The following is a 15,463-nucleotide window of genomic DNA, read 5'->3' on the forward strand; positions in this document are numbered from 1 at the left end:
TCTCTTAATGATACTTTGATACTTATGTTTATCACATCTATAGATAAAATACACAACGTATACCTACCTACATTTTTTCAAATTATTTAGTATGGGTAAAGGACCTTCAAAAATGCTGAAAAATTGATTTTGTTCCTCTCATTGTCAAGCCAAATTTGAATTCAATTAGTCAATTTTTTACATGGTTTGTAATTTCCATTGAAAAATATAAATTATTGTATAATTCATCATTCGATTATTTTTGTAATCACTTTTTTTCATTCACTTTCACGAGACGTTAACCTGATTTTTCTGTAATCGTGTAAATTACCTCTTGATTTTGGGACAATAATCTGATTTTGAACCAATCCATGATCTAAAACGAATTTTATATGACTTGTATAGTACCTTTTGGATTTAAAAAAGGTTTTGTCAACATTTTTGAAAATTAAAATTGAAATCGAAATTTGTATTTTCTGAAATTACTGATTTTGAGTTGGACTTCTGAACAATTTTTGGGTAATTTGCCCATTCTTGGTAACTATTTGTAAGTTTGGCTTGCGATATTTTCATTTTGAAGGATTTTGTTTCACCAGGCATTGTGGAAATGTGTTTAAATTGAAAAGAATGTGAGAATTGTAACTGAATTGCTCTGACTTCAATTTGAATTTTTTTGGTATTATTTTATTCACAGAGCTCATGATTACAATCCTTGCTAACTTCAGTAGATGAGCATTTTGACAACCTTTTAAAAGAACACGTTTTCTAAGGTAAAATTTGACGCTCAACATTTTGTGTTCTATACATTTTTTCGCATATTTCGCATAATTTGGCAAAAAAATGCGAAAAACGCACATTTTCTAGGGTTTTTCGCAAATGTCAGCCTTTTGCAGACAAAATTTCAATTTTATGGCTTGTTAGGAAGAAAGTATTTGTAAAAAGACACATTTTGGCGAAAACAATTCTGGTGCCCAACCCTTCAATCCGGAGCAATGGCGGTTCAAAGTTTTCTTTTGTCAATTTTACCCCCACCACTGCGATAAAAATTTTTGAAAAAAATCATGTTGAAAGGCCCACTGTTCCCCTGCACATTCCGTGTGGTACCAGAATTTTCTCCCCACTACTCATGGATACAGGATTTTTTCGCAAAAAACGCGTTTTTTGGCTATACTGACCAAGGAGGATGGGCGGGGGGGGGGTGTGGAAATTCCACTCGAAAATTTTCATTGGAGGTACCCAACAATAATCCATCATGATTTTCCAAATATGGGAACAAGGCCATTTCACCATCTTAACTGGGATTACCCTTTCTAACCAGAATTACGTATAAACGATACCTTGAAAGGTTCATCAAAGACTCAAAATCCCAGTTTGCGCACTAGTATGGAGTAACTTTCCCCTATGAAAATTTCATAAGGTTTTTCACTTCATTACAAATGAGCGTATAGAATTACGTCCATCCCTGTAAGTTTTCGTCAAGAGGTTACTTTTAGGTTAAATTGGTAATTTTATGAAAGGCTGTCCCCTTGTAAAAGTGTTCAATGAAAAGCACTTCACAGGCGAAAGTGAAGAAAATGACAACCATAAGTTTTTTCGGCTCGATACACCGGACGTTTTAGCACTTTATAAGGAAGGGAAAAGGCAACATTATCCGGCTACCTTTTTTTCTTATGTACGGGCCATTTATTCATGCCATAAAAGTCCTAAATATTCTAGTAATATCCTTTATGCAAAGTTTATTGCGCATAGAAAACATATTGGCAATATATACCGGAGAGATTTTTGACTTCTTAAAAAAACGAAGTATAAAAAAATAAAAAAAAAACGGGCTGGTAAAGAATTTGTAAGATTGTAGTTTATTATACCGAGAGATTTCGCAACATCTGTGTTCGGGATATCGCATTGTCCGTTACGGACAAAATAACCCTTCTTTATTCGAAATTCTTGTGTAACTTCGAAAGGACGAGTTATATTTTAAAGGTAACAGTTGGTGATACTATTGTACGATATTACTGAGGATTCACATTCGAACGCTTCTCCAAATGGCTGATAGATGTTTAATAGATTCAATAAAGGGTGACAGAATTGAGAATTTTCCAGAAAGGGAAAACTTATGTAACGATACGAAATTCAAATCTTACTTTCATTTTTTTTTTTTTAGCTTTTTTGCAGGTTGCTACATTGTCTGAGTATGATATATACGTCTTATACTGGGTATTTAAACGATTTCATTTTGTGGAAGAAATTGTTTCATTCGTAGAAATGGTGTGTTTTTTTGATATTTTTGAGTTCATTTTCTGGGGTTGGGGGAGAGGTGAAGGGAACCGAAAGAAGATTCTTTTTGAGTTCAAGGTGGTGGTAAAGCAAGACATCGAGACTGATGAACAAGGTATTGTTCTTTTGGATTTAGATCCATTTGAAATGGAGCTGCGGTCATCTTTGTAGTACCTATACCATTATTTTTGTGCAAATATTTGCTAAATTCTACCCATTAGCAAATATAAGGGGTATAGTTTCAAAATAGACCCTCCGTATAACTTGGCGTCTTCAATAATATGTACCTGAGAAATCTGTAAACCAAGCGCTTTGATGAGATCATATTACATCTGCGTTCTTTGTATAATATGCTTAATAATCAACTTGAAAAATAGGTACTAAGAAAGATTGGCATTTATAATATGATAGCTAAACACTTGTTAAGAAGTTGAAAATATTTATTCAGCGATTAAGAGCATCCAATATATGTACATTTTTACGATGAGTAGGTATTATAACTCAAAAAGAAAAACAGCATTCGGAACCCTTTTTTTTATGTATCTCACTTCCGCCGCTATAACGAGATTTCAATTTCAAATAAAGAAAATTTAGCTGCTTTTAAACGTGTATACGGTGATATATTAGGTTGAAAATTTGGGCTATTTACGCCCATAAAAGTATCATATTTTAAACATTTTTCGATATATCTGGAACGATATAAATGTTAGAAATGGCTTTACGATGGAACACGATGCACGATTTTCATTTGAAAAAGAGGGAGAAGATAAATAAATATTTTAGTATAGATTTGGCAAGTTCAATTTTATTTCGGATTTCAGCAGGTTCGCGGCTGACATTAATCACGGTTTGCGGAAGATATCTTCTTCGTTCTGCTTAACATTCTGCAAACGTAACGGATACGCATTGTTATTCGAGGGAGCATTTCACGCAGGTCGCTCGGTTGTTTGGCGACGATGACGATGGGTAGGATTTGCGACGGTTTTTGGATTTCAACTCGAAAATGGAAGTATAAGAGTTGACTTTATTGTTCTTTCGACTGGGGCTACTTTACCTATGATACTACACTTTTTTTTAAAGTTGTGTGTAAAAGAGAGAGAAAAAAGGGTGAGCAGCAATAAGTCTGTCCTAACGTGTACCATTTCAAAGTTAATCTAAAATCGTTGATGTCTTTTTACTTCTTTTTTTTTACTCTGGTAACGTATCTCGTCCTTTTGTTTAACCGGTGTACATTAGGTTTATTGTATTGTTAAATCGCGGTAAAAGTTTTTTTTTCAACGTTTCATTCGCTTTGAAAGACATTATTTGCGAAAGAGGTTTTTCTTGTGTTGAGGTTTTCTTGGTATTAGAAAAAAAAATTCCAAGTAAGCCTATTTTGTACTTTTGTACTGCGAGTAGGTGTATGAACATTTGTCGAAATTAATTTGTGAAAAAAGAAGACCCCCCCCCGACCCCTTTTTAAATCCAATATCTCTTCTTTTGGACGAGAAAACTGTAAAATTCGAGAAAAAAGTCTGCAGTATAGCGGAGACAAAATGTAAAAATGATTGAAATGCTTTTCCAAGGCCATTCATATTCCTTGATGAAATGAGTTGTACGTATGTTTTAGGAGGTGATTTTCTATCAAAAAAAAAAAAAAAAAAAAAAAAAAAAAACTTCAAAGAGAGTAGAAATCTTTTTTAGAATTTTCAACTTTTTTTCCAAATTTGGGTCTGATGCTACATACTTCAAAAATTATATGTATGTAGTTGATATGATTAGAGAAGAAATCCCCCTAAGAAACAGCACTCCCTTTCAGAAGTGTATCCAAAATTATTTCACAGGGTGTCCACTATTTTTGGCAAGTCATTTTCCCTGACTTTTCCAGGTTTTCCAGACCAATTTTCCAAACCATTTTTCCAATTTTTTATACATAGATACCTCACACATTAGTTAAAGAAGAAGTTTCAGAGCATCACGTTCCAGATTTTCTGACGGTGGTGGTGGGGGGGAGGGGGTGAATTGGGTACGAAAAGGCCGCGTCGAGAACTGATGAAGGCTAAGGGGCAGATATCATGTTGGGCGCCATTTCAAAAGTAGAAGCTGTTTTTAGATTTTTGAGAGCGGGTGGTGTCGAATGAAAATTTGTGGATTGATGCGGTAGAAAAACATCAATTTTGCCAATTGATACAATATTCATGAATAACTTATGAAAAATTTTCTTTTCTTTTTTTGATGCTTGTAGGCCTCAAATGTGGAATTTGTTTATTTGTGTCATTCCGTAGGTAATAGGCCTATTTGGTCAATTCTATTTATCGAGATAATCGTGTTTTTAGTGAAAAAGTTGAGAGAATCAATAATCGAGGTTTTGATGGATTTTGATGTAGAACATATCTGACTATTGTGTGTTATAGTATTCAGAGTCGACGAACAAGTGTTGCACTCTAGCGGTGAAATGCATGAAATACATGTTATCATGCTGAAAGGGGGACATTTCCATACTCACACACACTTACACACGTGCACACTTGACTTGTCAAGATGCGTTTCTCAATGAAATGCAGGCTTGTTAAGTGAAAAAAAAAATATTTCCAGTTAAGGTTACGGTTAAAAATTTAACAAGAAATTCAAAATTTTGGTCAAAGGTTACAGTTAAGGTTATTACTTTTTAAAGTTGCAGTTAAGGTTCAGGTTATGGTTATTGATGATCATTTTTTTCAGTTAATGGTTCAGGTTAAGGTTACAGTTTTTGGTGGTAATTTTTACAGTTGAGCTTAAAATTTTGATTAATGGTTAAAATTACAGTTAAAAATTTGAAAATTTCCAAAAATTCTCTCTGAGTTTGAAATTTTGAAGTTTAAAAAATTGAAAAACTGGCAACATTTGAATTCAAAATTTTATAATTTTTTCAAAAAACAATTCTTTATCATCTTTTATTGTTAAAATATCATTTAAGATTGAGCTTTAATAGTTTAATGACTAATGAGTATGATGCAACTATAGTTTCAAATTTTTTGAACTTTCGATTCACATTTTTTCATTTTACCTTTTGATAATTTTTTTAAATTAACATTTCAAATCACTACAAATCACATTGAAAAAACCACAGATAAAAAGAAATAAAAAAAACAGCACTTTTCAATTTTTAAAAATTTTTTTTTAAATTTTGTAACCGGTTTTTTTCAAAAAAATTTTTGCTCAAGATTACGGTTACGGTTCATTTTTTATCTCAGAAAACGGTTACAGTTACGTTTATGGTTAGTGATATTTCAAAAAAAAAAGGTTTTTTGGTTATGGTTATTTTTTTTTGGTTAATTTACCGGTTAATTTGCAGTTATGGTTAATGGTTAAAAACCAGTTAACAAGCCTGATGAAATGTCCCCCTATCAGCAAGTTGATGGTGGTGCCGCCACGAGATGTCAACGCCGAATCAAGGCCGCAGGTGCGCCCCAAGTGGAGAAAAAAGGAAATAAAGTTTTTCTAAGAAGGGCCCATTTGGTCAATTTTGTTTTTTTTGCGGTAAATTCATTTTGGAAGACTTCCGAAAAAATACCCTCCGAATTATACTGCACCTAGTCGCCAGTGGCAACATATATAGCATTCAAAAACGTTTTAGCTAGCTGCAGCACTAGCCATAGGCATTAGTAATGGTATTAGGTACATGAAATTTCAGCTTTTTTCAGAAAAAAAAACTTCGAAGGTGATTTTCTCAAAAGTTGAGCTTTTTAAATTTTTAATTATGGATTTTTTTGGAGGTTTTTTTGCACTTTTTGGGCTTTTATCCAGCTCATATGATTGCTCCGGAGGTCTACTTCACCCCCCCCCCCACCCACCTACCCATGACTCAATATCGACCAAATAGGCCCATTACCTATGGAATGACACATTTTAAAAAGAGAGACAAATTATTGACCCGAACGAAGCAGATGCCTAAAAATGAGTTTTTTTAAATACGAGAAGTTTTTTTGGTTTTTTAAATTTTTGAATTGGAATGATGTTTTTTTGAAGGAAGTTACTTTTGAAAAATAAAAAGAGAACAGGCTCGAGTGAAGCGAGGGCGAAAGCTTCTAAAAATGTGTATTTTGAAAGCCAGACATAAAAACAAGGTTGTTTAATGTGAGGACAAGTAGTTTATTTTTTGGCTTTTAAAATTTTTGAATTTGAATGATGTTTTTTTTGAAGCTCGGAATCTCACAACATGATATACGAGTAAATTACGTATAAGAGAAATATCAAGCCCGCCGATACAAATCAACTGCACAAAACTAACGTGTGCCAAAAAATAAAATATCATGGAAAAACCCAAAAATAAAAAAAAAAGCAATTAAAATGTAATAAAAGTTTCATACTTGTTCAGTACTACGATTTAGGAGTTGTGCTAGCGTAGGCCTATTTATTTCACATAGAGCACACACGGTCATTGGATATTTGACGAATAATTTTTACGACGGCAGTCAAAAAGTAAATAATATGCAAATACAATGGTGATTATCACAGTATCACTTTGCTCCCTGTACCATAGTTGGTATTTCGTTCATAAACACCGGTTTCATTAAAGTCAGATGAGTTGTATTAAGTAAACATTTTCACAAAAAGTAGATACGTACCGAAGAATGAAGTCATGGTCGACAGAACAAGAGGAAAAAGCGTTTGTATCAGGTCACGTGCGCTGGATTTAGTCCACGTGTCGTCGTTTGCCTGTCACCCTAGAAAGACAACGTAAACAATCCGGGATTAGATGAGGCATTGGAAATTGTTTCATTAAACCACTTAGACAAAGTCGAACCAACTGCAAGTTTGGTCCTCTATGATAACAGTAATTATTCGTTGCATTTGGACCAAGTTTAAATGTTCGGGCGACCCTCGCTTACAAGCATTTTACTGGTACCCGAGTCGCACAGTCGTGGTCCTTATCTTATGTTTTATTTAAAAGTTAGGGGTAACGAGGTCGAAATCACACTCCACTCCGGTCTTAGCGGTTTCTTTAATTAAATCTTTCATTTTGCTACCGCCGAAGCATTCAAATTAATCAAAAACTTTTCACTACCAACGCCAGCGTAGGCAGTGGAGGTATAAGTATTCGGAACGCTTTTGAAATTTTGGACACGATGGCTCGCTTTCGTCGTTCCTAATTCCATATAAGTTACAATGGGCTCTTCAAATCATCGCAGAATTATTTTATAACGAGACGATTTACAACATTAATCGCGTACTTAGATGACGGATTCGTCGGATTGCTATTTTATTAGCAGTTATACCATTTCACATAATATATGTGTTGTATGAAACCCATACAGTTAGTAGAGATATGTACCTACCTAACACATCTCTCTATATAAATGATACAAAAACTTATATGTACATCATCGATTCAATAAATGTGTTTTACAAAAATAGATGTACAAAAGAGAGTTATATAGAAGTTTCGAGTGTATTTCAACCTTGAGTAACAATAAATGACAAATGTTTCCAACTTTATTGACACGTCTTATTTTTCGATGATTTCCTTTTTTTGTCATCAATGAAAAACTTATAGTTTGCTAAGTTTTCGATATTTTTCCAATAACGTATATGTACTTATGATGCTCGTATCTACGTATAAGATTCTCTGTTTCGTTTTATCGTCCGATGTCTTTCGTATAAATATATAAATTACTAAAGATCCGAAATACAGATTCTTCAATGTGCTGCATTTTTCCACTCATAAAAATTTATACAATTGTGAAATTTTCAAGATGAAAGTTTACAGGAAGTTGTTTATTTTTTTACCAATTTTTGACTACCTACTCTTTATTTACCCACTGTTGGTGATTTATTTTTTAATCGCGACGCTTTAATGTTTAATGCCATCTTGCCCGTGCCGCAATGTTTACTCAAGTGAATGTACATCATATACATATTTGTAGGTACGCCAATTACCCAGACATGTACCTTATGTCATCACGAAAAATTCTCAGTAACTAAGGTGTTATTGGAAATGACAAAAGTGGGTAGGTATTAAGTAAGTACACAGTGTAAACAATATATTAGGTATTAGAAAAGATCTAAACCGGTGAATTTTAATATTGAGAGTCAGTATAACCAGCACACCTTGTTCTATAGCAATTGAGGAGGCAAAATGAGAGAAATATTTTTGTAGTCGATTCTGGTAATTCTGTGGTCAGTTTTTTAAATTCCCTCTCCTCGGAGACCTCTATTTTTATTCTTTCTAATATTTAATGCTCCTAAAATCAATTCATTTTGGATGGATAACGAGATTCTGAAAACTTTAGCTCAAAATATAAATATGAAACTCGTGTCTCAAACACTTCTTTTTTATGGAGATTAACACAGAAGAGGAAGTTCTTGCAACAGCAAACAATTCCAAAAATGGCTGCTTTGGATTTTCAGGAAGGATCTGAGGCCCCTCAAAATTGGGACTAAAATATAAAAAAATAATTTAGCCAATACAGTTGACGTTCTTGAAAATTCGTGAGAGATAGTTATACATATCGCAGAATATGAGACCAATACAGCGTTCATTCAAGTAGGTGAAGGGGTGGATTATGGGCTCAAAATTTCTTTAAAAGGAATAATTTGATTAATTCAAGAATATAGGTACCAGGTACCAACTAAAAAAAAAAAAAAAAAAACCGGATTAAATCAATATTATTATGGGATGTGAAAGTCACTCAGAACGAGTTAAATAATTCTGAAATTTTAAAAATTACGTAGTAATTCAGTCATTTTTGCACGTTTTACCATCATTGCATTGACTACTAAGACACTAAAACTAAAAAATACATTAAAAGCGAACTTCGAAGAATAATTTTGATACCATAGAAAAGTGTTCAATCGGAAGGAAGATTTGTAAATTTAAAAATTTTTAAAAGCAGCAAAAATTTGCTCGTTTTAATAGAAATCTCAACTTTTAAAAAAATTTCAAAAAAGCCAATTTTTGCAACAAATTATTAAAATTTTCTTCTATCCCTCAAAGTCAACACCCTCGAATCGACTGCTTCCATTTTCGAGCCAATCTGGAGCCTCCAGCAAAAGTCGAGCTTCCTCCAGAAATTTCAAATCGCTTCAGAATGCGTTTTACTCAGCTTCGACAGCTGAAAAATCAATCCTGTTGTAAGTTTGACATTCCAAATCTATTGGTGCAAGTAAATCGCAAAGACGAAGTGACGAGCTAAAAAGTGGAAAATCTCAAAATTTCAAAAAAAATTCCAAATCATTAATTTTTGCAACAAATTAGGTACCTATTCAAAATTTTCACATCTCTTAAATTAACAGCTGCTGATGTTGATTACAACACCCTTTGGAGTAATTTGAAATTGCTCGAGAAAAGTTGAATTTTGGTAGAGGCTTTCAATCGATTTGAGGGATCGACTTCAGGGTGTGGAAGAAGTTTTGAGTAAGTTTTTGATTTTATGGACTTTTATATTATTCAAATCTGAGATTCTCAACTTGTGGAATAGTACACTTTATTCACTTCAGAGAATAATTTTGAATCAAGAGAAGCTTTCAGGGGAAGGGATGCGCAAAATTTCCGAAAATTACAAAAATTCATTCATTGAAAACGATAAAATTGAAACTTTCAGCATGAGGGCTACTAACATTCCCCCCCCCATCCATACAACATTAAGATATTGAAAAATCCACCAAAACAATATTGCTTCTCATTCTTCATCATTTTTCAAGAAATTTGAAGCGTTGATATTTCTACGAAGGTCAAGGTATCCAGCGAAGAACCCCCGAGAAAAAAGATTAAGATTAGAAATTTTCAGTAAGGAGAAAAATCTTCTAAAACGATTTTAATAAACAAATTTCAACTTACTTTTCAAAAAATTTTTAAATGTTAGGTATAATAAAAAACCGATTTTTTCTCAAAAAGAGACGATCGAAGAGGGAAGACAGTTTTGATTCAAATCGTCATCTCTTCGTCGAAAATTGATAAAAATGCCTTGAAATCAATTTCAGATTCAAGATCATCATTTTTAGAGGATCAATAACTCTCGAGTGATCTACATAAAATAGCAAAATAATGATGAGAGATGTGTTTCTTTCAAAAATAACCCTTCCAGATTCAAAATTGATTCGCAAAAGTTGAATTGGAGCCCAAATTGTTTTTGTTTTTGTGTGTGTGCTTTTTAAGCATATTTTTTCTTATGCCATAAGTCGTAAGCTCTCAAGTCTCCAGGCTTTTCTGAACATTTCCTAAACGTAGATCACATCATCAGTGCCCATCCGAGTTTAATGTTTCCTCAGCTGATTACCAGAATGGTGATTTGACTCGGCCGGCTATTCAAAGTAACGGAAGGAAATGTCTTTCTGAAAAAAATCGACTCGAGAGACAAAACGAAATAAACATTTGGAACGTTTTATCAAACACAATGAAAACCAGCTACAAATATCATACATCATAACTACTACGAGTAAGTACATAGGATACGGTCTAGTCATGTAATACATTCGAACATACTACAAGAAGAAAAAAAAATGAAACCATGAAACCAAATACGAATCGATAGGAAGACCTTCCTAATAAACAAACAATTTTAATGTAAGTACAAAGTTACCATCAATACTTAATACTTATCAGTTACTTTAGAGTGACAAATACGTGAAAAGTTACTTAATCGTATTTACAAAGGTTACGATAAAGTCTCTATATCTCGGTAGATGTTAACAAGTTGTCGAAAAAAAAATTCACGTACATTGAATCATCGATGCGTTTTATACAAACACACGACGATAAAATTTTCCATTTTTTTAAAACACAACATACGGTGCCGCTGCGAAATGACGACGACGCGGTATAAATACGTGCATAAAAAAAACGTACGATAATCGTCGACTTTCAACGCGTTGTTGAAAAATTAAAATAAAAAAACTGAAAAGAAAAAAAAATTACGTCGCGATACATATTTAATATCGCGCCGTAGAAAAAGGAAAACTCGTTTCGCTAAAGTAGAAATAAAATTAAAGCAAGACACGAAAATGATGGTAAAAGAGCTTTTATGTCTGCTTAACGAAGTCAGTATATTATTTAAGGATCAAGTACAGGCTACGAGTTTAACGTAGAAGGGTGCAAGAAAATAAGGGAGTAAAATGTAATAACAATTTCCCGGGTTTGCGTCGCATTATTCCACTCGAGAAAACTCCGTTCGTGAAATGCACTCCTCTTCAGTTTTCCAGTCAGTCTCATATACGCGGTGTGGTGTGTTGTTCAAAACGGGGTAGATTTTTGAAGGGTGTTCATCACGCCCAGAGATGGCGTGACCAATGAAAATGACAATAGTCGAGTATTCCTGCGATACCATGTACCCATTTTAAAACTTGCTACGTTTGATTTCTCTCTTCTTCTTTTTTTTTTTCATTTTTAATTTGTCACAATAATAACTATATTTTGTTGCGTTATCGCGAAATGTGTTGCGTTGGTTTTTTATTTTTTAATTTTTATTTTGGTAACGAACGGCGTCGAGGCGACAGTAACATGACGGATATGAAAGTGTTACCAATCCTCTACTTCTGTTAAGGGGTAGATATCTTTATGAAGGGAAAACGCGGTATTATTTTATTATTAAGTGCTTTTATATGTATAACGAATGTAATTTTGATTGAATGTTTTTTCATAATAAACACGACCAACGTACCTACTCTTTAGCCTATACCTATTATGTTCCCATGATCCGAAATCATCTCTGTTTCTCCCTTGAGTCATTCAACATCAGGACGAGAAAAAAAATGTAACGTCGAATAATTGTGGTTTAATAAGCATTTTGCATAATTAGCATTTAAAAATTTGGACTTCTTCGGGGGAAAAATGAATGCTACAAACCACAGATTTTGTGGTCCATTTTTAGTTCTGGTAGGAATGACCGATTGACCATGCTTTATGGGGTTGCAAAGTAAATTGAACAAGTCTTAGCTCTCCATTTAGTTCAGAAAGTGACATATCATGCAGGTACGATTTTCGATATTCACACAATTTTGAGAAAAACTTTTCCAGAAGCTTACCTAGAAGATTTAGAAAGCTCGTAAGATCAGTGTAGCTGTATTTCTTGACCCAAAAAATAATCGAAGCTCTTCAAAAATAAAATACGACATTACCTACTATATTTATTTTTCAGTGGTCAAGAACATTCAGGTTTAAAAAAATTTCGAATATCAGTAAAAAATTTCCACGGGCACGTGATGTCAATTTTTTCAAAATAAACTTTAAAAAATTGGTAAGTATAAAAAATTATTGAAGGGGCCAAAATATGAAAATAAATACCTATCAAAAAAAACATTGATTTTTTAATCAAAGATTTTATTTTTTCAATTCAAAATGGATTTATATATTTTTTACTTCTGTTCCTCTTTCTAGACATAAACTGGTCCAAGGAAACGTGTTGAAAATTTTAGACTTTCAACCCTAACAAAGACTAAGGTACATCATTTGAAGAGTGATATTCCAAAACTCGCTTTGTCCATTTTCATCAAAGTTGGGTTTTCAGTGGTACCTGGTAGATGAAGTATTAACTCACATTCCTACATCATCAACCTACCAAAATGAGGTGTTAAACTCACCTAAATAGCCAATTCACTGAAAATTTTTTAAAAAATAACGTTCCAAAATGCGTTTTGTCCATTTTTATTGAAATTTTTTTCAGCAGTATTTAGTGGATGAAATGTATACCTACACTCCTACATCATAAATCCACCCAAATAAAGTGCTAAACTCGCCTAAAAAGCCAATTTACCCGTTTAAAGGGAAACTGTTTTTCCTCTCTCCTGAAAAGTTGTGAAAATGGACAAAGCGAGTTTTGGAATATCACTCTTCATTTCAAAATTTCAAAAAAGCTCATTTTTTACCTTTTTTCAATTTTAAAATCAATATCTGACTTGAAAATAGATAAAGGCCACTTTCCAACCTTCAGAAAAGTAAAAATGACCAAAAAACAACAAAAAACAGCATTTGATGATTACAAAAATACGTGACGTGATTTACCCAAATAAATATCTGCATATTCATCTTCTGAAAACTTGAAAGTGGATTTCGTCAATTTTGAATTTGGTCACCATCGAAATGCCTATTTTTCGAAATTCGAAAAAAAAACATTTTTTTGTTACAGAAGGGAACCTCTTGTTAAAATCATGTTTGGAGGCCAAATTTTCACAAATGAAAAGAAAATCGTATTTTTAGAGGACCAAATTGAAAAAAAAACGCTGAAAATGCTGAAATGTAACTACACTTTTTTCACTTGCATCGAAAGTGCCACCTCAAAAAGTTGGAATAGGGCTTGGAAGGTTCCTTGATCTGAAACTGTACAATTTTGGGAATTTGGGAAACTTTGAGAGGAAATTGGACGACCAAAAATGCCTCAAGTACCTGATCTCAATTACATCAAAAATGGATCTTCAAATGTGATTATAATCTCAAGGAATATAGTTTTTGAGATGGTAATCGGTGGTTCCATTTTTTTCATCAATGAGATTTAGGCATTTTTGGTACTATTTTGGAACGTTTAAAACCCCATAAGACCCACCACTTTCTATAGCTTCCCATTCTGTAGCAAAAAAAATGATGAAAATCGGTGACTGATTGAGCCATACGTTCCCTTGGTGATGCACCGATTATACTCATTTTTCGATAAGTATTTTAAATTTTGATTTTTAGTCACATAGCTCATAAAATTTTCAATTCATCTAGATTTCGAGTCTCAAATTCTAGGTACACAGAACTGTTTCTAAAAACCCATCGTGCTTTAGGCCACTATTTGGTATTTGAACGTATGATCTCGTGCATGTTCGCTGTTCAAACATTTAAAAAACACCTGAACATCTCTGAAAAAAAATGATCAAATGTATCTGACACCTTCATTTGGACTTTTAACAAATTGATTATGTAACAAGTGAATCTGGATCGAATTCTTCACTCGTCAAAAGAAACCGTTTAAGAAAAAAAAAATACCCCAAACTCCAACACCATAATAAATTTAACCAACGTCAAATATACGATTAAAATATCTGGCTCGTCTGACAACAATACACTAGAATCATACAAGTCATAAGGTTCGCCCTATACAAAAATGATTAATGATTTTCAGCATTCCGGATAAAAAAATAGAAAAAAAAAACGTCGTCGGTGATGCTGGTGAAACTGAAAAGAAGCAGTATTACGTGTGTGTACATTGTATGTATTAGGTACGTACAAAGCGTAAGAGAGGATCATTTTAAGTAAACGTGTTCACTCAGTTGTCTACACTCGGTATAAAAAAAAAGTATCTATTTTGAAGCCTCTTATTCAGTACACCCGAAAATTTGGCGGGTTTAAAAATTCATCGCCCAACTACCTATACTTACGTTCTAGTAAAAGCTATATTTGTATTTTGTATGTACAAAAATGGCATCTCTAGTACTCGTACACACTTTTTATCGCTTAGCAAAACCGATACAATTAAATCAGGAATAAAGTTAAATATCTTCGAAACCAGAATACAAAATACGGCGGAGAATTATACTAAAGACAAACTCCTAAGTTATACGGCTCGTAAACGCCGGTAAATGATCGTAAATGTTTATTTGTAGGGAAACACGCGATGAGAGAATAGTAATAGTTTCTTTCAATGTTGAATTCCCTCGCTCTGGTTCGAAACCGATCGTTGTGGGTTCTGCATCGTAAACCGACTACAATAAACTTTATATACAACATTTGAAAAGGGAAGACACTTTAAGTTAAGCGCTTTATGTATATCGGAAACAAACTTACACTTCAATTTAATTCCCAGCTATTCAATTAGGTATATATTAGTTTATATGGCAGGGAGAGAAGAAACTTTCAGCAACGAATTGTAATTTTACCACCGAAAGGGAGCATGCACAGATGTATTAGCATAATTATTGCATTCTATTTACCGCGCCACTAAAAAAAGACAACACGAAGAAGAAAGAAAACCTAAATCGTTACCCATACCCAACCGGTATGAATTTCTGTTCGCTTAAATGTTTTGCACGTTTACGATAAATAAACACCGCAAAAAACACATTAACCGACTATAAATGCAGCCCGCAACAAAAACACAATGAGTATCTTAGGTCAATTCTTTGCTATTTTCCAGCTGATAATTAATTTTTTGCGCACGATTTTCAGCAGGTAGATACACGAATGAAATTATAAAGTACCTAGCCCTATACTATTCGTACAATCTACGTAAATCGATATTATTTAGGTGGTATATCTACTACCCAGTTTTAGATTTTT

The 15,463-nt window shown here is 33.3% G+C and overlaps 1 long non-coding RNA gene across 1 annotated transcript in view; it reads right to left on the minus strand.

Annotated features, from left to right (window-relative positions):
• LOC135838439 (uncharacterized) overlaps positions 1–15,463 on the minus strand; it is a 220,964-nt gene that overhangs the window by 10,857 nt on the left and 194,644 nt on the right. The window contains exon 5 of the long non-coding RNA XR_010557411.1: positions 6,840–6,938. This is a non-coding gene — a long non-coding RNA (uncharacterized LOC135838439). The remainder of the gene's footprint in view (positions 1–6,839; positions 6,939–15,463) is intronic.

This window comes from Planococcus citri, chromosome 3 (genome assembly GCF_950023065.1).
Source record: "Planococcus citri chromosome 3, ihPlaCitr1.1, whole genome shotgun sequence".
NCBI lineage: Eukaryota > Metazoa > Arthropoda > Insecta > Hemiptera > Pseudococcidae > Planococcus > Planococcus citri.